The sequence below is a fragment of the Pleurodeles waltl genome, chromosome 2_2 (assembly GCF_031143425.1).
Source record: "Pleurodeles waltl isolate 20211129_DDA chromosome 2_2, aPleWal1.hap1.20221129, whole genome shotgun sequence".
Lineage (NCBI taxonomy): Eukaryota > Metazoa > Chordata > Amphibia > Caudata > Salamandridae > Pleurodeles > Pleurodeles waltl.
This window is the reverse complement of record NC_090439.1, coordinates 296,366,887-296,389,826: the sequence shown is the minus strand read 5'-3', so window position 1 is coordinate 296,389,826 and position 22,940 is coordinate 296,366,887. Positions and strand designations below refer to the sequence as shown.

At 47.8% G+C, this 22,940-nt stretch overlaps 1 long non-coding RNA gene across 1 annotated transcript in view; it reads left to right on the top strand.

The window, feature by feature from the left end:
* Nucleotides 1-12,375: 12,375 nt before the first annotated feature.
* LOC138282336 (uncharacterized) overlaps nt 12,376-22,940 on the top strand; it is a 220,335-nt gene continuing 209,770 nt past the window's right edge. The window contains exon 1 of the long non-coding RNA XR_011200924.1: nt 12,376-12,510. This is a non-coding gene — a long non-coding RNA (uncharacterized lncRNA). The remainder of the gene's footprint in view (nt 12,511-22,940) is intronic.

Genomic DNA, 22,940 nt, shown 5'->3' with positions numbered 1-22,940 from the left:
TATTAGTGTTATCTACATGTTGATGAATAAAAATCAGTTCTAATATGAAATATTTTACATTGGGTGCCATGTCTAGTAGAGTAGTGTTAAAGGTTGAGATCTTCATATATAATTAACTTCCTTAAGAATCGTGGCAAGTGTGTCTGTTTCTGCCCTTGAAAAGACTAGACCACCTTCAGCCATATTTCCAACACCTGTATTGACGTATGAAAGTTTACGGTTAGCCTCTAATCTGTCATGTATATTTTGCTCCACAACAAGTTAAACTCTGATTTAACTTAAAAAGAGAACAAATAAAAACATTTAAAATGATATGACGCATAACAAACAGTCACAGCATCAGTTGCTGCGAATACAGTTATCAATGATATTGGAGGATTACCCACAGTCCAACCGTCATGATCTCTGGAGGTGGGGGCATGAGGGGTGGTTAAAAACCCATTGCACTCAAAGATGTATCTAAAAATATGAAAGTAAAATATGTTTGGAGACCGCCAGCCTCAGACCAGAATTCCAGCCCCTTGGACTCTAATGGTCCTTCTCACTCACCCGTGGGAAAGACTGGAAGATCTGCCCTCATTATACCTCCAGGGAACACAAAGATTACGGAACGCCAAAGATGTTGCAAAACAAGCATTTGCAAAATCAATAGATCTCACATATGCAGGGGTGGAACCTCCGTTAGGTCGGAGGAGCATCGCCCCCGCCAGCAGCGGCAGCTGCCAAACCTCTACAATACAGCAATAATGAACTATGTTTATTATTGTTGTATTGTAGAAGGGGTGGGGCCACGGGCCCTGACGAGCACAGAGGGGGAATACTCAGTACTCCCCCTCAGTACGCATGTATGTTAGGCGGCCGTCTCAGGCTGGGCAAACACATGCGCACTAAGCTCTGTCCAATCCAGCAATGCAGTGCTGGGTTGGAGAGAACAGGCAGACTCTCACAGTCTGCCTAGGAGCACCCTGGCTTGGCACTCCCCCAAATCTGAACACTTGTGTCATGATGGTAACATTTAAATTGGCCGCAGGGCAGGCTGGGAGCCTGTGCCTGTTGCCAAGGAAAGAGGTGATGCTTGGTGGTGGTGATGGCGGCAGCGCATTCAGGTAAGTTTTTTTTCTTCAATTATTAATTTTTCTTCACCCCTGCACCAGCCGCCCCCACCACGCACTGCTCCTGCACATATGAAAACTATATTGATTTAGAAGGAGTGGAGTGGCATTGTGTTGCATGGCACTGTGTGGAGTGGAGTGTAGAGGAGTGAAATGTTATTAAGTGGACTTATGTTATGTTGCAATAAGTATAGTGCACTGACTGAAGTGGAGTGCCTTGGCTTGGGGGAAGTGTCATTTTGTGGCCTGGAGTGTAGTGTATTGTCATTTAGTGGACTGGCATGGTTTGAAGTAGCATTGTGCAACATGTAAAAGAGTAGCATTGTGTGGATTAGAGTAGTGTGGTACATTGTGGGATGGAGTGGCACTGTGTGGCTTGGAGTGTACTGGAGTGGCATTAAGTAGTGTGGAGTTGCACTTAGAGGAGTGAAGTACGGTGCCATTGTGTAGAACAGGGGGCCTTCAAACTGGGAGGTGGGTTCCCCTGGGGGGGCCTCAAATGATCCCAGGGAGGTGAGGCACCAGGCTATGGCCAAGAGAAGCATTATGGTGAGAACCGTGCTGTGTCTTAAGCTGAAGAAAATGAACAGTACATGCCTGACCAGAATAGTATGGTTGGCATCATGTATTTGATTGCATTTTTTATAACAGTAACACAAGTTATCTGCAATATTTAAAAAAGTTTAAACATTGCACATTTAATAGAATAATTGTGAAAAAGTGGGTGTGTGTGTCTGTGTGGGTGTATGTGTCTGTGTGGGCTTGGGGTTAAAAAGTTTGAAGATCAGTGGTGTAGGGTGGAGTGGCTTAGTGCTGGTGGAGTGGAGTTGGTATTGTGTGGTGTGGTATTAAGAGCGGTGTAATTGTGTGGTGTAGGGTGGCATTGTGTGGCTTGGAGTATAGTGGCATGGAGTGTAGTCATTATGTGGTGTGAGGTGTGAAGTGGTGAGGCACTGAGTATAGTGAAGTGGCACTGTGTGGCTTGCAGTTGCATTGAGTGGAGTGGAGCCATACTGGAACCCACAGATATACATGGACTTATGAGAAAAAGAGGAATAGCAATATTCCGGCCATAGACACAGAGGAGTACACCAAGTACAAAAGAGGACTACATGTTGGAATTTGAATAAGACACTATTAAGTCAATGCAGTAGCAGTAGGCCAACAATAAAAGGGCAAAATAAAATGCAAAGAGTACAAAAGAAACACACAGACCCACCAGCCAAGACATAACCGACAACAAGCATCGAGTAACAGTGCCTAGGGGCCGAGCTGAGCAATGAAAAGAGCAACTGCAGACCAAAAACGGTGCTAGGAGATGGTGGGGCAGAGAAGGAGCCCTGCTAAACAACAAATAACAAGGCATCAACTGGACTAGCAAGAACAGCTAAGGTCACACAACCAAGGGCAAAAAGAGGCCTACCTCTCTATGTCAAGAAAGTTACATAAACACAAACCAGGCTTGGCTACTATTGAGTCTCCCTGCAAGAGTGAGCTACACACTAATGAAATATACTATCATGAGGTGTGAATAAACTGTCATACAGCATGAGCATTGATACATTAAGACAACAGCTCAGCTATATAAGTAAAGATAGATGCAAATGAAGCACCTTGCAGCTGATGCACGTCTCAAAGGAATAAGTCTGTGTTGATTGCGGTAGATAGGATTGAGGTATATCAGGGTAGGCTGCAGTAGAGTGGACTGAGATACACTGGAATGGGGTAAATTGGGGAATAGTGGATTGGGGTATACTGGAGTAGATTGGAGTGGAGTAGTTTGAAGTGGGTTAGATTATAGTGGAATAGTGTAGGTTGGAGTGGATAAGAATAGGGTATAGTGGAGTAGATTGAGGTGAAGTAGATTGTAGTGGAGTATACTGCACTAGACTGTAATGCCGTAGATTGGGGTGGAGTGGGTTAGATTGCAGTGGTGTGTGGTACATTTTTAGTGGGATTGATTGGAGTGAAGTGGGGTAGATTGGGGTTAAATACAGAGTGGTAAAGGGGATTAGAGTGGAGTGGGCTAAACTGTAGTGGAGTACAGTGGGGTGGATTGGACTGAAGTAGAGTGGGGGTAGGTTAACATGGAGTGTGATACACTGGAGCAGAGTAGATTGGGTAATTTAGAGTATGGTAGATTGAAATGGAAGGTTTGAGTGGAGTGGCATAGATTGTAGTGCAGTGGAGTGGGGTAGATTGGGTTGTATTGAATTGGAGTGGAGTGGGGTAGAATGGAGTATAGTGGTGTGGAGTGGAGTGGCGAGCCGTGTCATAGAAAGTCTTACAGTGGAGTGTCTTGGAGTGGAGTTGCACGGTATGAAGTGAGGCTTGCATGGAGTAGAAGGGCATAGAGTGGAGCAGAGTGTTGCAGAGTGAAGTGATGTAGAGTGTTGTAGGGAGGAGTAGTGTAAAGTGGAGTGGTGTGGTGTTGCCCTACGTAGGAAGCTTATGCCCAGATGTTTATCCTGTGGTCACTGTGCCACTGAATTCAAGCTAGCCTGGCCCATAGGTGGTGATACCCTAAAAACGGTCCCAGAATGCTTGTTTATGGTCCAGGGAGGATCTGGCCTGGCATTTCAGGCTGGACTGTTCCTTGAGCAGTAGGGTAAAAACTGCTTTGCATATGGCAGGTTCCAAACTGGGGTGATATGGTGGCATGGTGGGCAAAAGAAATGTTGTAATGGGATGCTGCCTGAGCAATTTCCATGGGCCGGGATTAATTCAAGCATTCCATCCATCACCTTGTCGTTTTTGCGTCCGGTCCAACAGCAAGCAATGAATAGGCTACAAACCCCAAAAGGTATGCTGTATATATTGCAGAGGCAGTAAATGCACTGTGGGTAGTGCAGACCTAAGAATGGAGAGGAGGTGACCCCTAAGACATCAGACGTACGTACACTCCTAAATCCCATACATTCTTCCAGGCACCTGTGGAATTCAGCTTCCCAGAGTCCCAATAAAAACATAAAAAGAAAATGTAACGGGATATGTATAGTCTAACAGACTTGCTTTGGTCCAGGGGTCCCCCTGGGACCCCACCAGGGCTTAAAGGTATTTTGTTCTTAAATATCTGCAAAATCTGCGGCTGGATCTGTAGATTTTGCAGAGGTTTAAAAAAATGGTCTCCCAAGTTTCACAGTTATTTTTCCCCAGGGTTGGCCAGGTCCTCAGGGCATTATGGCTTAAAAATAGGATGGGGGCACACAGGATCCCCCCTACTAGTGCTTTTAGAAGTCCCAGAGACCACCACCTCCCCAGGGCTAAGCTTAGTAACTATGCAAGGGCTGCGCCTAGCCCCCGCACCCTGGAGACCACCACTTCCGCAGGGCTAAAAGTAAAATAATATGATAGAGGTTAAATATAACTTGTGCACTCGCCGTGCGCTGATAATTAACCCATATATTACAGCACTCATTACATCTGTTATAACAAAATTGATTTGTGGCCATAACATTTGTAGGAAAATGTTCGATGACATAACTGCATGGCGGGGCGGAGGTTCTAGTTACTGTAGCACGGCTGGGTGCGTCGCGCTGAATGTGGACTGTACGGCCTAATGGGGGAACAAAACCTCGTTGGAGCAAGCTGTACAGTTAACTAGTGTGCCAATACCGCGCAGGCCGGGCACCTCTTTATTTTATAACCTCCGCCCCGGACAACGTATGGTGTCACAGAGCAGGCAACAATGTAGGGGAGAGCCCGGGTGATTGTCTACTTCCCCCACATGTTTTAGTGAACTACTACAAAAACATTCACCCTCGAACAAGGCATATGAATAACAATAACAACCAGAGATACAAAAGAAAAGAGAGAGAAAGGAAAAGAAGATAACAGCAGGAGTTATTGGCTGTACATGCACACCAGTCACTTTTCTTTTAAACACATGAAGTCTCTTAAGACTTTGGCTGGGTTCAGGGTTGGGCAGCAGGTCGTACCTTTCACTTCTCCCGCTCTGCTTCAGCCCTCGTGCGGGTCCCCGATATGGGGAACAGGACCCTTCGAGATCTCTGCTGGGACCTCCGTCACTTCCTGGTCAGCATTCATCTGGAGAACTTGGCTGTGAAACGTAGCCTCCTTCAAGCTCTTCGCCACTCTCCTCCAGCGGGTCAGCTCCTGAATCGCCATCCCGAGGCTCCACCCTCAAGAACCAAGACACATTCCGGGTCACCTGACGCCCCACTTTTGTGGCAGCAGCGATGGTCCCAGCGTTCTTCTCGACTATCTAGATGTCAGGTTCAAAAGGGGTACGGAACTTCCAACCTGGGTGGCGATCCTTCAGAATGACGGATTCCCCCACTTTTAGGTCAGAATGTTTCGCCCTTCTCCTCTTGCTGGACTAGACATTGGTCTGTTTTCGCTTCTCCTGCGTCTTGAGTATATCCAATTCAGTAGGTTTCCACTGCTCATCAGCGTATCTGCAGTCCTGTGGTGGCGAAAGAAACATCAACGCTGCCGGGGCACACCCCGTCGTGCTATGGGGTGTCTGCCGGTATGCCCTCAGGAACGCATGCAGGCATATCTTGGCGTTCTCTTGTTGACTTACTCCAGTTCGTAAAGCAGGGTTCAAGGTCCACATGAAGTGCTCAACATCCCTGTTTGCCTGGGGATATTGAGGGGTAATTCACCAGTGTGATATGGCGAACAAAACCTGAAACTCCTGGCCGTGAAATGGAGGACCATTGTCCATTGTTATGTCCTCCAGCAGACCCAGGAGAGCGAAAACCTTCTCCAAGACAGGATGGACATGCTAAAATGCCGTGGACGTCACCAGTTCCACCATCGGGAACCGGGCGCACAAGTCAGTCATGACAGCCGTCAGCCATCCATCAGGAAAACTACCAAAATCCAGGCTTACCCGGGGCCATGGTCGAGTGCTGGGAGGTATGGTCATCACTGGAGCAAGGACGGGATCTCGAGCGGTGATCGCACAGGGATCGCCTGTTGGTATCAGGTCATCTACCATGGCGTTCATCCTGGGGAACCACACCTTCTCACGCAAACAGTCTTCGCTGTCCCCTGATGACCCTGGTAAGCTAATTCTACAACTCTAAGGTGTAGACTGCGGGGTATTACTAAGCGCTGGCCCTGGAGAGGAAGACCTTCTGGACTCACAGAGAGCTCCAGCCCTCACATTCAAAATCCACTGCATCGTCTTGCGCTCCTCAGAGTCAAAATCGTACTTCTTGTCAAGGAAACATTTCCATGACCGATTGGCTCAGCCGATGACTGCATCTCGGATTGAGGCATCAATGATCTCCGTCACCATCAGCGCTGTGGGACATGCTAGGTTCACAATCATGTTTACGAAACTCTCTGTCCGTCCATCCTCCTCCTCTTCTTCTACCTGCGAGCGTGGCCGCAACGGATGGCGTGATAAGTAATCTGCAGGATTGTTGACTACAGGCCAGTAGACAATGTAAAACCGGTAGGGCTGGAGGAGCACCGCCCACCTTTCAATTCTTGGCGGGGCAATTCGGGCCGTGCCCGCAAAGAGGGATACCAGTGGTTTGTGGTTGGTAACCATCATAAATTTGTGCCCTCAAAAATACAAGTTGAAATGCTGACAGGCCCGTCGTATGGCCAGCGCTTCCAGCTCAATTTGCGCATACCGGGCATCCGTTGCCGAGAGGGCCATGTTGGCATAGGCCACTGGCGTCCACTGCTGTTGGCTCTGTCCTGCAGCAATACGGCTCCGAGCCCAATGGGGCTGTAGTCCACCATGACTTCCGTTTTCTTGTGCGGGTGGAAGTATGCCATGACCACAGAGTCCAACAGTGAACTTTTGACTGCTTGGAACGCCTTGTCCACTTCTATGCCCCACTCCCACGGGGTGTTGGCCTTCGTGAGCTGTCGAAGAGGTTCGGAAAGTGTGGCCAGATTGGGGATGAACCTCCCAAAGTACGTTGCCATACCGAGGAAGCTCCTGACTTCAGTGGCGTTGCGAGGTAAGGCTGCTCCTTGGATGGCCTCTACTTTCTTGGGGTCAACCTTCAGAAGTTCCCTTGCAAAGATGTAACCAGAAAAATTCAATGGAGTTGTGGTACAAGGCGCATTTCTTCCGGTGCAACGTTAGTCCTGCTTCTGCTAACCTCTGGAGAGTGGCTCTCAGCTGTTTTTGATGTTCCTCTAACGTGTTGGAGAAAATTAAGATGTCGATTAATGACACCGGTCAAACCGGACAGTGTCTCCCGTATTGCATTGTGGAAGATATGCACGGCCGAAGAGCCCCCAAAGCTAAGGCACTTGTAACGTCGCAGCACCACCTGGTTTGAGAATGTGGTGACGTTACGGCTTTCTGGGGTTAGCTCCCGCTGATGGTATCCCGAGTATAGGTCCAACTTAGAGAACCACTGGGCCCTGTTAAGATCCACAACAATATCATCCATGGTGGGTGTGATGTGGCGTTCTCAATTTATGGCAATGTTGGGAAGGCGCATGCCCACACACAGGCGAATGGTGTCAGGCTGCTTAGTCTTTGGGACGATAACGAGTGGCGACACCCAGGGCGTCGGGCCGGTCACCTTCTCTATGAACCCCACTCCTCAATTGTCTGTAGTTCACTCTCCACCTGGGCTCGTAAGTGGAAAGTCACCCGCCGGTGCTTTAGGGAAATGGGTCATACTGCAGGATCAACATGTAACTGGAACTACTTTCCTTTCAGTTTTCCTAGCCCCTGAAACAACTCCGGGAAATGGGCCAGCACCGCCTCAGCCAGGGAGTCGTGGACTTGCCAGGCGAAAAACACTAGCTCCAGGTCTTCCACTGTGTGGCATCGGAGAAGGGTTCCTTTCTTGCCTTCCAACACATGGCATTTGGCATGTGTCGAATGGCGCTCACTACCAACAGTAACCTCTATCGCCCCTCGCCAGGGTAAAGGGTCCACGCCCCTATGGGCATATATCTTGGTCCAGCATGGTGTGAGCTCTGGTGGGGGAGATATCTTGCTGTATTGTTCCACATCCATAACGTTTACTGACGCCCCAGTGTCTATGAGCACTGTCGTGCCATTTACCGTTATGGTACACATGGGTGGTGGTCTCCACCTCTGGTCCAACCTGTCAGCAAACGAAACAACAAATATCTCCTTATCTTCATCATCCTCGTAGGGTTTGTTGCCTGGGTATGCGTCAACCGCCACCATCCCAGTGCCATCGTCTGGCGTAACTTGCTTTATTGCCGCCTTCCGGGCCAACATGGTCACGGATCTGGGCCACCTCCCTTGGAAAACTTTTGCAAAATCGTTGGGCTTATCACATTTGGAGAAGTTCTTTCCCTTGGCAGGGCATATTCCTGGTATCCTGTGCTCTAGACCACAGCTACCGTACCTCTTTTTCTCCAGTCTCGGTGGTCGAGCCACATGCGGCTGATTGTAGCATCCTTGGACGGCGTCAACCCGTTCTTCCTTTACTGGGCCCAATTTGGCCTGGCCTGGTGCCGGAGCAGATCGCGCTAGGGCAGCATCCATGTCCTCTGCGACTATTGGACAGATTGTGTGACCTTGCAAGGATAAGTATTTCATCCAGCGATATGCCTGTATAACATCACGTTTGGGGAGGCACCGACAGACGTACAAACTCAAACATACAGGCAGCAGCGGTATTCCTGAGCACCCTCTGACATCAGGGAGAGCGAAGACAGACGGGGATGCGCAGACAGACGGGAATGCGCAGACAGCTAGAACACCGGAAGAGAAATGCTTTTGCATTTCTCTTCCGACCGGGAGGTGGGGCGGGAGGGACAAGAAAGGAAAGGAAAGACCTTACCTTTCTTGTCTCTCACAGCATTTCTGCTGTTTGATCGCAATGCGATTGGGCAGCCGAAATAACCACTAGACACCAGGGAATTTTTATTTTAGGTACTGTCAATAAGGGGAGCAGCCCCTTGGGAAAGGATCGCTCCCTAGGGGTCCATATTATTTTTAGGCCATTTCTGCCGCCCCTGGTGGCAGACAGATCTAATATAATTAGGCCGATCTGCCCCCGGGGGCAGAAAGCCCCTAGACACCAGGGATAATTTTTTTTTTGTTTATTTATTTTTTTTATGTGTGGGGAGCAACCCCTTAGGCAAGGGTCACTCCCCGGGAGCCAAATTATTTTTAGGCCAATTCTGCCCCACCTGGGGGCAGAAACCACTAGACACCAGGGAATTTTATTTTTTTAGCATGCTGACACATAAGGGGAGCGGCCCCTTGCCAAGGGTCGCTCCCTAGGGGCCCGTAATATTTTTAGGCCATTTCTGCCCAGTCCCACCAACCCAGGGGGCAGATCGGCCTAATATGAGCCCCTAGACACCAGGGATATATATATATATTTTTTTTTATATGTGGGGAGTGACTCCTTAGGCAAGGGTCACCCCCTGGGGGGGGCAAATTATTTTTAGGCCATTACTGCCCACAGGGAGGCAGAAACCACTAGACACCAGGGAATTTTTATTGTTTTTATAGTTACTCAGAAGGGGAGTGGCCCCTTGGGCAAGAGCCGCTCTCAAGGAGGGGCAAAACATTTGTAGGCCATTTCTGCCCCCACGGTGGCAGATCGGCCTAATATAATTAGGACGATCTGCCCCCAGGGTGGGCAGAAAACCCCTAGAGACCAGGGCTAACTTATTTTTTTGTTTCTTTTTTATTTTTTATATGTGGGGAGCCACCCCTTAGTTAAGGGTCACTCCCGGTGGGGCCTAATTACTTTTAGGCCATTCCTGCCCCCCCCCCCAATTATTTTGGGTCTTGGTTTTACGTTTGGGCCATGAGAGCTTGGTAACTCTCAAAAGTGTGCCACTTGGAATGTTGAGGGCTGCGCTTTTTGGACTTTGGGACGCTGCCATTTAGAAACATCCACAACACCTAGACACATCTGAAAACTTAACATCTAGTTGATTCCAGGATAGTGTGCTTCACATACACCCCACACCATTTTCTTTCCCACAATGCCTTGCAAACCTCCAACTTTGCTGGGAATCATACATTTCTACTACATTTTTGTGATGGAACCTTCCGGAATCTGTAGGAATACACAAACCTCCTACCTCTCAACATTGTCTCATCTATACCGATAAAGATTATGCTGCATTTGTCAGACAACATTTTTTTTATTTCAATCTGCCTTTTTGGACCCGCTTTGTTTCCCCCTCGATTTCCACATGTTTTTGGCTCTTCCCTATCACAGGCACTTGGCCCACCTACACAAGTGAGGTATCATTTTTAACGAGAGACTGAGGGGAACATTGGGTGGTAGGACATTTGTCCCGGTGGGGTGATCCCAAACAGAAATGTTGGAAAATTTAGATTTTTTAGCTAAATGTGAGGTTTGCTGAGGATTCTGGATAAGAAAACATTGGAGGATCCACGCAAGTCAAACCACCCTGCACTCCCTCTAGTGTCTATTTTTCAGAAATGTCTGGGTTTGGTAGGTTTTCCTAGATGGCTGCTGAATCCAGGAACAAAAACGCAGGTGCCCCCCTCCCCACCAAAACAGGTAGTTTTGTATTTAATAATTTTGATGTGTCCAGATAGTGTTTTGGGGCTTTTTCTGTCGCAAGACCTAGGAGTACCCACACAAGTGAGGTACCATTTTTATCGGGAGACTTGGGGGAAATGCACAGGTTTGGTAGGTTTCCCTAGGTGCCGGCTGAGCTTGAAGACAAAATCCACAGCTAGGCACTTTGCTAAAAACAGCTCTGTTTGCTTTAGGAAAATGTGAAGTGTCCACGTTGTGTTTTGGGGCATTTCCTGTTGCAGGTGCTAGGCCTACTCACACAAGTGAAGTACCATTTTTATCAGGACACTTGGGGGAACGCTGGGTGCAAGGAAATTTGTGTCTCCTCTCAGATTACAGAACTTTCTGTCACTGAAATGAGAGGAAAATGTTTTTTTTGGGACAAATTGTGAGGTTTGCAAAGGATTCTGGGTAAAGGAACTTGGTGAGTGCCCCACAAGCCAACCCATTCTGTAATCCCATAGGTGTCTAGTTTTAAGAAATGTCCTGGTTTGCTAGGTTTTCTTAGGTGCTGAATGAGCTAGGAGCCCAAATCCACAAGTAGGCACTTTGCAAAAAACACATCAAATTTCAATGTAAAAATGTGATGTATCCATGTTACGTTTCCTGTCGCAGGCACTTGGCCTACCCACGCAAGTGAGGTACCATTTTTATCAGGAGACTTGTGGGAAAACAGAATAGAAGAACAAGTGTTATTGGCCTTTGTCTTATTCAACATTTTTTCTTTCCAAATGTAAGACAGTGTGTAAAAAAGACATCTATTTGAGAAATGACCTGTAATTCACATGCTAGTATGGGACCCCGGAATTCAGAGATGTGCAAATAACCACTGCTTCTCAACACCTTATCTTGTGGCCATTTTGGAAATACAAAGGTTTTCTTGAATCCTATCTTTCAATCTTTATATTTCAGCAAATGAATTGATGTTCGACCGGAATAGAATGAAAACCCATTTCAAGGTGCAGCTCATTTATTGGCTCTGGGTACCTAGGGTTATTGATGAACCGACAAGCCCAATATATCCCCGCAACCAGAAGAGTCCAGCAGACGTAACAGTATATTGCTTTAAAAAATCTAACTTCGCAGAAAAAAGTTACAGAGTAAAACGTGGAGAAAAACAGTTGTTTTTTTTTTACATCAATTTTATTATTTTTTATTTATGTTGTTATTTCAGTAGGAAAACACTGTAGGATCTACACAAATGACCCCTTGGTGAATTATAAATTTTGTCTACATTAAAATGGGGTATGTCCCAGTAAAATGCCAAAATTGGGTTGAAAAACTGCGTTTTCTGATTCAAGTCTGCCCGTTCCTGAAAGCTGGGAAGATGGTTATTTTAGCACCGCGAACCCTTTGTTGATGCCATTTTCAAGGAAAAAACACGAGCCCTCATCTTCAGCCCTTTTTTCCCTTGTTTGAAAAAACGAAATTTTTGCTGCATTTTGGCAAATTTCTTTGTCTCCTTCAGGGGAACCCAAAAAGTCTGGGTACCTGTAGAATCCCTGGGATGTGGGAAAAAAAGGACTAAAATTTGGCTTGCGTAGCTTATATAGACAAAAAGTTATGAGGGCCTAAAAGCGAAGATCCCCAAATAAACAAAAAAATCCCTGGCGCCTGAGAAGGAAAAGTCCTGGCAGCGAAGGAGCGTCAAGCGTCAGAACATCTGGACTGTGTGGGCCAGCAGGACTACCTGTACCAGGAATCCCGTGCGGCAGGAGGCGGGGCCGCCACGAACTTTCCCGCGCTCCTAGCGCTTGCCCCACTCCCGCAGCGCGGGACGCCCAGGTCTACGTGCGGGCCAGTGGGACTATCTGTCCTAGGCTGGGCCGCTTCTGTTTGTTCTTCGCTTCAAAAGGCCCACGTGGATCTGTTGGGGTACGTGGAGTACTCTCCGTGAGAAGGTGAGTCCTTTGCTGCTCAGGGCTATGAGAAAGTGGAAAGCTGCTGGGGGTGCCGGAGCCATAAACTCACGTTTCAATTGATAGCACGCTCGAGAGGGCTGGTGGGATCGTTGCGAGTGAAATTGAATAGACGGAGCACAGATTATCTTTAGAGCATGGGGCACTGTCGGCCTCGCAGTAGGGTGTAGTTGCTCCATCTGATAAAAGCTTTGTTATCGAGGCTGGGTCAGAGGATGAAGCCGGACAGCTGCAAGAACCTGCCTGCCCCGAAACATTGTAGGGGTCAATGCTGTTGTACCTGAATTGGGTAGTTTTCCAGCACAGCCTGCCCCTCCCGTCAAAGGCAATTGTGGAAGAACGAGGCGGTTAAACTGAAACGGCCCAAGCACATCTCCCCCCGCCCCTTCCAAATCTCGGGCAATAAAAAAAAAAAAAGACTTTCCTGGTTTCAGCCCCATTTGGCACCCTAAACCCTCTGTCATCTGCAAGTCAGGTGCATGATCTATCGTCACCTGACTCTTCACTATGTGAAGCACTCTGCAACCAATGTGGTAGCTTTCTTGAGGCTAAACTTAAGCCATTAACAGAACGCCTGGATTGGTTTGAGGGACTTTTGGTTGATGCCTCAAACATAAACCAACTCTGGGCGCCAGGGATAAAGGGAGCAGCTCGCCTGCATGTGACCTGCCAACTCCTAGTGACTCCACTAATACGGACTTGCGGGGTGAAACTATAAACTACCCAGCGATGCACAAGGACAATTACGGAGCTCCCCCTCACCCCCCAATTATAGCCTCGAGGGTCAGGTTATAGGAAACATTAAGTGCTCAGTCTGTGCGAGCCTGTCTTGCTGTGACATCAACTGTCTCAACCCTTCAGACTCCTAGTTGTTCTAGTAGCTCAGCTATACCCCTTGATAGGCTATCCCGGTCCTACCCCCTGGAGACAGCCCTGGCGTTTTAATTTTTGTGGGGTGCCACCTTTAGGATCCGGGCAACAAGAGTCACGTGTCCAGCTCAGGAACAAGGTTACATATTGGCTGCACAGGTATAACCATTTTAGGGCATTGGGTCCAAATGAGATTATTTTGGTGAAGCATGTAGGATGGCTTGGCAATATAAATAAAAATATCACAGGGAACTACATTGTTATATATTTCAGGAAATCTGTTTGTATGCAGAACATACTGAGTATAAAGGAATGTAATAGCCCTATTGAATCCAAAGTCGTTACCCTTCCATTGGGTATTTTCACAGGCCGCCAGCTCCCTCTTTAGGTTTTCAAGTCCAGACCCCATATCACCTGCAGTTTCTCATGTTCAAATATGTTCTCTGGACATAGTGACTTGCAGAATGACTCGATGGCACACAGTTGAATATGCAGCCCACTACTTCTAACGATTTGCCCATTCCATATACCTTTATTACCAACCCTTATACTAACAGTGAGAGTAGATTTTCGAACTACACCATGTAACTACCTGTAACAAGGGCATATCAAGCTATCCGATCAGTGCCAACCTAGGGGTCGAAGTAAGGGATATGAGAAATACCGAGGATATGTGCCCATGCGAATATGTTGCTCAAAATAATAAGTTGGAATATGGCCAGTCTGATTAAAGATCAACTTGCTGGATTGGCTCGGCTTAATTAAGGGCTATGATATCCTCCTATTTCAAGAGACGTGAGACATACTGCCGGTCTTTATAGATGGGTATCAATGCGTCAGTGTCCCCGCTACACCATCAAGTAGTGGGCGAACCTGAGGGGGTCTGGCCATTTGGGTGAGTACTGCTATTGGGGGCTATGTCAAAACCATAGAAACCAATGACATTAGCGTTCGAATCAGTTATCAAGACCACTATGAATTTTTATTTAGTGAATTTCTATAACAAGACTATAGAGGAACACCCAATACCAAATTTCCTCCTCTGTTACAATTTATCTCCAAAATAGCGAATAAACTGGCATTATCATGACATTCAATGTTTCTTTGCTTAGCCAGAGATTTTAACGTGCAACTCCAGACTAATTTTGGGGGCCCAAATCTAGCATTCTGCCCTCACACTGACCCATGTAGTGCTTAATTTCATTTCTTGCACCTCTCGATCTGGTGAATGCTTTGGATATTGTGGCTTTGCCTGGTTGCAAGGTGCCTACTTGCCGGGGTAGAGGTAGCTCCTCGATGATAATTTCTTTGTCGCTCGTAATCTACAGCATTTACTCACATGGCATGGTTGTTCCATCTGACTGTGGTGACCATACCCTCATTGAAATACGTTTCTACTCAACGTAAACTAAAGTTTAGTGGGACATAGGGACCTGTAACTTGCAACCTGTTCTGGTAACCTGAGACTGGTGTGGAGACTGCACGATCCTGTACAGTAGTTTTTTTTTTTTTTTAATGCAATAATTGGGGTGAACTTGTGTTTGAGTGAGGAGGTCCGTGGTTGTCAGGTGGTGGAGGCTTTCACAGCTCTCTGTTGGGGATCAGGAAGGCTCTCCTGAAGCCCATACAGTCTTCACCGGACTCTCCAAGATGGCTTAATTCTGAATTTCCCTAAGCAAATATGGAGCTATGCTTAGCCCGGACATCCAAACCCAGGGACCCGGCCCTAGTGACCCTCCTGCACAAGCATTATTATTATTTTTTTTTTTTTAATAGTTAAGCAGTGGCAGGAGACAGTTGTAACACAATGGTAAATGTTAGTCAAAGCATCACAGCTGGGCAATAGCAGTTCATTTTGATCCACTGTATCCGAACTGAAGCATAACATTAGCCACACTAGTTCGATCTCGTGTCATATTGCTAGTAATATCTGGGAGAAGCATTTTTGTATAATATACGCAGCACCACTATCCTTCTACTCCTTTACTACTGATCCCTGCCATATATCACGTTTCCAGACAACCCTAGTGGAAGTTGAGGATGCCATCAAGCAAAGCATGTGTGGTAAGGTGCCAGGTCTCGATGGGGTCCTTATTGACTTGCTAAAAAGCAATGTTAGCTTTTGGGCTCCTCTTCTCACGAATGCTTTTAATAACCGTGCCCATTTTTCCTTACCTAGCTCATGGGGTACGTCCATTATAGTGCCCATCTAAAAAAGGGGATTGTTCACTCCCAGAATGCTACTGACTGATCTCATTAATTGATACTACTGTTAAAATATTGGGTATTATCATCCATAGCAGGATGATCATTCTATCTGAAGAGTCAGTGCTTCATCAACGCAATATGGGTTTAGGCATAAAGTTGGAACGATTGAACAGGGCCTTAATCTAAACCTGGTTCTTGGGAAATACACAGTGGCTAAACAATCCCCTCTTTACCTAGCTTTTATGGATTTATCTTCAGCTTTCGATTGTGTGAACCAGGGCAAATTGTGGTGTCTACTTATAGCACGCGGTCTGGAACCAGTGCTAGTACACTTTCTGGCCTATTTACATAACGAGATGAGGGCAAGTGTTTACATTAGTGCACGGGGGAGGGTTCTGGAGACATAGCTATTCACCGTGGGGTAAGGCAGGGATGGGTGCTGGCCCTTCTCATATTTATTCTTTATATTAATGATCTTCACCCTTCTTTAACGTGTCATGACACGTACCTACTATTAAAGGCAAGCCGCTCACCAAACACCTTTTATGTGGATGCAGCAGAGCTTATGGCTCGTACCCCCAAGGCATTGCATCTGTTGGTGCATGCTTTTGTTGACTATTTGGCCTCCCTAGATCTTCAAACTAATTACTCAAAATCTCACGTTATGTCTTGCAGCCCTAAACGCAGACCCCTCTTGAGCTTGTTAATTGGTAGTCAACGCCTGCCCTGTGTTGATACCTTTCCATACTTTGATATTATTGTTTCTGCACATAGATCTTGGTCTCCCAACATCAGGCATCACTTTACTAAATTTACTATGGCTAGTGGGCTGTGAACCTGCACGTGGTGGCTCCAATTGCTTTGTACAGGCCAAAGTGTGGGGGATTCTCGGACTGCTTGGCAATCCAACGTGAAAAAAACTGAATCTGTGGAAAGCTTTTATCCATTCCCTTTTCAGCTTCGCATTTTATTTTTCACAAACAACATGGACTTACTTACATAGTCGACATGATTACGGCACCGCCCATTCTACTGTGGCTTTCAATCTGGTGAATCCCTGAGGCCAGTCTAACAAGAGACATTATAATGGTCTGTCTTTTCCCAGATAGAGGGTTGTTAATTCTCTGGATTGCATATGTGAAGGCTGAATATTCCAAAATTGGGATGTTCTGTATTTTTGCGGAACCATCATCCTGCACCAGCATAAATAATACAGTAGCCAGTGTTTTCTATAATTGTGAGGAATCTCTAAGGCTGAGGGATTTGTAAGGGAAGCCAAATGTGATTAGCTATCTCAATGTGAGCAAATTTGATTGACCCACAGACTATATCTGGTGTGCCCGCAGTCGTTGGACGGTCCCTGCTTTATCGATTCAGATCGGACACGGCAAAATATCTGCTGTTCTTTCTCTTGGGTTTCGCACATAAATTGGAATCAAAGCCATGCCCGTGTGACGATGCATCTGGTCAATCCATGCATTTTTATTTTTTTTCCTGTAAATTTTATGCAAGGTTTACCAAACTCTTTTTTTAATCCCTTTTTAAAAAAAAGAAAAGTACTGTTACAACATTGGACAATGCAGACCCTCTTTTAGATTTCTATTATTGTTATGAGTAAAGATGCTGTGCTGCATGTCGGGTCTTTTGTGTTTTTTTTTTAAACGTGGTGCGAGCACGTATGACCATGATATTTTAATCTCGCTGTCACGGTTTTAATGTATTTTTAGGATTATATTTAATACGTGTATGCTATGAACTGTATTTAGCTGTGCCATGTGATGCTTTTATGGTTGCTAAAATGCACCCAAATAAAGTTTGTTTGAATTGACTGCAGAATTCAACCATAAACAAACTTTCGACAACCGCACAAAACCAAACATCAACATAAACACTCTCAAACAACGGGTCTACCAGTTCTGCCTTAAAGGTTGGCTAGACAAATAATGTTCTACAATCTCGTAACAACAGTTGAAAGTACTTTACAAGCAGCAATAACGAGATCTCAGTGGCAGAAACAAATGTCTGATGTGCATCGAGTTTTCCAATGCCACATAGTTATCTGTGCTCTTTCCCGCTGTAAGTCACTGACAATCAGATCCCTTGTTTTGGTAAACTGATGTGGGTGGCTGCAAAGGTGACAGCTGTGTTATGATGACCACATTTTGAAAAGCAAAATTCAGAACAGTCCTACAGCACAGAAAGACTACAATTTTTCACCAATAGTCATAAAATGGCAGCTTAACTGACATCGCTCATCAACCTATGAAACACAAACAATGAGGAAAGAAGTGGAATTAAATGCAAGTTTTAGACATGTATCATGTTATCTAAGCTGCTAATTCTGCACTGGAGAACATATGTAAATATGTCTGAAAATGCAAACCGTGGGCGTGGTCTGGCCACGATCAGCGATGGCTGCCTAAGAGATGAGCTCCGCAGGGTGGCGGTGCCGGGGGCGTACCGAGGGCCTCCCAACCATTGCTAGACCGGGCGAGGGGGATCGGCGGCGCGGGAGAAGCGCAAGTTTCAGAGGAGGACGCACGATCTCCTCCGCGCAGCCTAGGAGAGCAGAGGACAAGATCGAGACCTGCGGCGAGACGGTAAGCCGCGGCCTCGAGTGAGAGGGGGGCCTAACCTGGGAGACGCGCCTCCCTTTGCAGCGGACCTCGAGGGCGCCGGGCGTCCGGAGGACTGCCCCTCCCACTTACTGCCAAGTTACGCGCTGCGAGGCGCAGAGGAGCCGTGGACTTGGCCAGAGGATGCTGGCCCTCCCCGAGGAGACTGGAGAGAGCGGAGGAAGCACCGGAGGCCCGCGGCAAGCTAACAAGTCGCGGCCTCGATTGGTTGGGAGATCCAGTCCTGGAGGCTGACCACCTCCTTTTGTGAACCCCCAGGCCGCGGGCGCCCAGGAACATTCCCGCCTGCCCTCACAACCCAGCTGGGAACCTTTAAACTCCTCCACCCGTGGGGGCATCAGTGGGGCCAGGGCGGCTTGCAGAGATGGCTCTTGCTGTATCTGCTCCTCTACCCCTACCTTTTTTTCAGAGTGGAGCCCTACAGAGAGGAGAAAGGGAGAAGAAAACTAGAAACAAGAAAAAAAAGATAGAAGGAAAAATAAAATGAAAACAAAAAAGAGCGTCAAAAAGAAAGAACGAGGGAGGGAAGAATGGGGGAAGGGTGCAACATCAACAGCTGGGCCTTTGAACACCCAGGAGACTCGACGTAGGGGGCGCACCCCATCTACACTCCTACTCCTTCTTCCCTGCGGACTTTTTTGCTGAGTCGGGGGACGATGAGCGACAAGTGGCCTCCTCATCAATGTCCGACCGGACGTACTACCACACTGTCCCTCTTCCTCTCTTAAAAAAAAGTGAGAGATCAGGGACTACCTGAGACTGCACCTAAAACCTGGCTCCATACTCTGTCCAAGCATCCGAATGTCAGTCTTCTGAGGTCGTCCTGGGAGGCAAAGAAGTATCCACCTGAACTTGCTGATCACCTGGTGCCCCCCTCTCTCTACTTTTTCAATGGTTATCACGCTCCCTACATCTGCCACGTCAAGGATGAGTACCCTTCGGATTCCTGCCAGTGCCGGGGAACCTGCAATGTCCAGGGGTAAGACGACAGGCAAATCATCGGGTAAACCAGCCCGCCAACTACTCTTTTCTCAAGCCCTGAGTCAACAGAAACATTCTCCGGTGGAGGACCCTCCACTCCACCCCCACATCACCAGCAACATGGCAGAGGGCACGCAAGGTGCGTCAATGGACGGTATACTGCAGGAGATATCGGCGGTGGGACGCAAACTGGAGGGTATGGACAGTGCCATGGTGGCGCTGATGGCAGAGACCAGATCTATGCGCCTGGAGATACCGGGTTTCCAGTCGCAAATCTCTGGGCGAGATCAACGGGGGACAACAGTGGAAACCCAAGTAGCTTCCTGGACCGACAGAGACCAAGAACTCCTGCACCTTCGTAGCAAACTGACTGACTTGGAGGATAGGAGCCGCAGGAACAATATCAGCCTTCTTGGATTCCCGGAAGGCTTAGAGGGCGCGGACATGCGGACATACTCTCCTACCTCCGGGACACATTCCCCAAGCTAACAGATAGATATAACATTTGGTCCTCCTCTGGAATTTGAAAGGGTCCACAGACTTGGCCCAAAGAGGCAAGACTGAAAGGGCCGCCCTCGCCCAATCATAGCCTGTCTACTGCGCCATGGGCAGGTTTGCCAACTGCTGCTGGCAGCCCGAGCGCAAGGTCCACTTCAGCTGGGCACCCTGGAAATCCGACTCTCAGCTGATTTTTTCCAAAGAGACTGCAGATAGAAGGAGAGATTTCCTTTCCCTCCTCCCTCGCCTCCGCCACTTAGATGTGAAATTTGGTCTGTTTGAACCGGCCAGGATGTGGGTCACTAAGAACGGAGAATCACTGACCTTTTACAAACCAGAGGACCTTAAAATATTCCTAGAGAGACTTCAGGAACAGACACAACCCATGGAAACAACAACCCAGACCCCCAGGACATACGGGGCCTATCCTCGGGAGCCAGCCATCCAGAAACCGCATCTAACCCAGAGGGAAGAGCAACCATGGATCCCCAAACCAGGGGAAGTGACCTAGAGAGACTCTCAAAAAGCCACAATGGCAGGGGTCAAGTACTTCAGGCGGTGGCGATGTACACTCAGTTGTAGGACAGAGATAAACCCCGAACCCCTCTGAAGCCCACAGTGGCCCCCACCTGAGGTCGATCGAACACTAGCGCCCCTTGGAGTCCTCATCATAAACCTTGGGCTATCACTGACGAGCCAAAGAGATCCTGTGGCGGAGAAGACCAAACGGAGAGATGAGTACTTGTGAACTCATAAGACATTCTAATACTGCGGGTCTTTATCTCTGATCGGCTCCGATTAGTGTTCCTGTTGTTTATGACCGTTTCTGATTGCATATGCTCATCATCTGTTTTTGTGCATCCTTTCTTTTTCTCTCTTCTCCAGGAGACTCGGAAACCACCCCTCCTTCTTTCTTTCAGTGACACATCCCCGACCAGACTTGTCTGGTACCTGGAGGGTACACCCCCCCCATTGATACGGTTGGAACTGTTCCACTGTCACAATTTCTCATCAATTCGCCTTGGCTAGGTTTGTTTTCTGTGAGTGCTGTAGAAGGCCCACTGAGGGCAGCAGAGTAGTGTAGAGTAGAGTATAGTCGCAACTGCCTAGTGAACAGAAGCAGCATAGCGCTTTAGATAAACTTAATAAACACCGCCCCCCACGGCTATCCTATCGTCCACAAACCTTGCAGATCCATGCCCTTCGCTCCCTCCCCTCACCCCCCTACCCCCTTTCCTTCTAAAGGCACAATATTATCACACTCCTGAACCTAAGCTACCATGGGAGTCACATATGCCCTCTACACAATCCCCACTCAACTCCGCCCCCCCCCCTCGCTTCTGTCTCTCGTATCCTTCTCGTGTCGCCCAGACCCACGCGCAGATGGAAGAATCAATACAGGGGAGTGCGGGGGCATTGGAGCTCAATTGACCTGGGTTTTAGACCTGCAGGTTACAGTTTGAGAACGCCGGGACCCTAGTCCCGATTTCCTTTCCTTTTCGCTTTTCTAGTCTCCCTTCTCTTTTTCAGCCTCGCTCACTTGCTTCTTTCTCTGCAGACACCTTTTCCTTCCCTTTTCTTATCACCCCAAATATCTATTGCCTCCTCCTTCCCCCCCCCCACCTCACCCTCCTTTTACCCCGCTTCTAGAGTCCTAGCCAAGTCCCTGTCTCCCTCCTCTACCCCTCCTCGTCCTGCCCTGCCTTTATAGCTCGCACCCCCGGGTAAGTTTCCTTAAGGATCCGGGATGTCTGATTCGAACAAGGCACCTGCAGTACCTCTACGGATCATATCATGGAATGTAAATGGCCTCACCCACTTCATAAAATGGAAAAAAGTTTTGTCTTATCGTAACAACAAACGGGCCGACATTGCCCTCTTACAAGAGACACACCTGGACAGGCTAGAATCCGATAAACTACGATGTGACTGGGTCGGTACCGTCCTATTTAGCTGCAGCCCACCCTTGCCCAGTACGGAGAACACCTCGAGAAAATGCGGGGTGGCATTATTGCTACGTAAAACCCTCCCCCATATGGTCACCAAATCATGGATTGACCCGGGGGGCTACTACGTATTTGCCAAGCTAAAGATAGGTGACACCTCACTATGCGTGTGCTCCGTTTACACACCAACGGGTCCCAAACGCCTCTTCTTCCTACTAACCAATCAGCTTCTGACTGAGATAGGAGCATCTCGCTATGCAATAGGGGGTGACTAGAACATAGCTAGAGACGTGGTACTGGACAGAACTGAACCCCTGGCCGTAAGTAATAATGCAGACAGAGCCTTACAGACCACATCCTTTCGAACAACGGGTTAGTGGATCACTGGAGGCTGACCCACCCAACAAAGAGAATTTACCTTCATCTCGCCAGTATATGGCACCCAATCCCGACTAGACTACTTTCTTCTATCCCACATCCTCGTGGCCCACACCCACGATAACAGCATATTAGAATGTGGCCTTTCAGACCATTCCCCAATCAGTGTAGCCATCCAATTATGCCTAGTATCCCCGGGCCACAAACCCTGGAGATTTGCACCCCATCGCTACTGATTTTATTTATTTATTTTTCTCCCCCCCTCTCTCCCCCAAGGTAAGTTACAACTGCAAGACCAAGCATCCACCTTTGCCCAAGATAATTTAGGTACTGTTGAATCTAGCCGCATCATGTAGGCCGCAGCCAAGGCCTCGATAAAGGGACAATTCATGCGGGACGCTGCGCTGGCAAACAGAGACAGAAAAGAACAGCAGGCGGCACTAGAACTTGATAGCCGTCGCCTCACTAGACAATATACCACACACCCCTCTCTATCAGGACGCCGACATTTAGAGCGTGCCCAAATGGCCCTTAACGAGCTATATACCACGCAGGCTGAATATGCCCTACAGAGGTTACAAGGGAGGCACTACGAACAAGGTGAAAAAGCGGGCACCTGCTTGTAGCCCAGCTCTGCCAAAGAATAGCTGCTCTTGCTATACCGGCCATCCGCGCTTCCTCCGGGGAAATACTAACACACCCGCAAGCCATTGCAAACGAATTTGCGGCGTTTTACAGGCACCTCTACCCGCAAGAAATAACATTCGGTCCGGTGCAGGCCACAGCCTTTTTAGAAGGCCTTGACTTACCCTCCCTGTCAGATGAGGGTCGCAGTCTCTTAGAAGGGGAAATAAGCAGACTGGAATTAGACAGTCATCTCCGACCTCCCCTACCA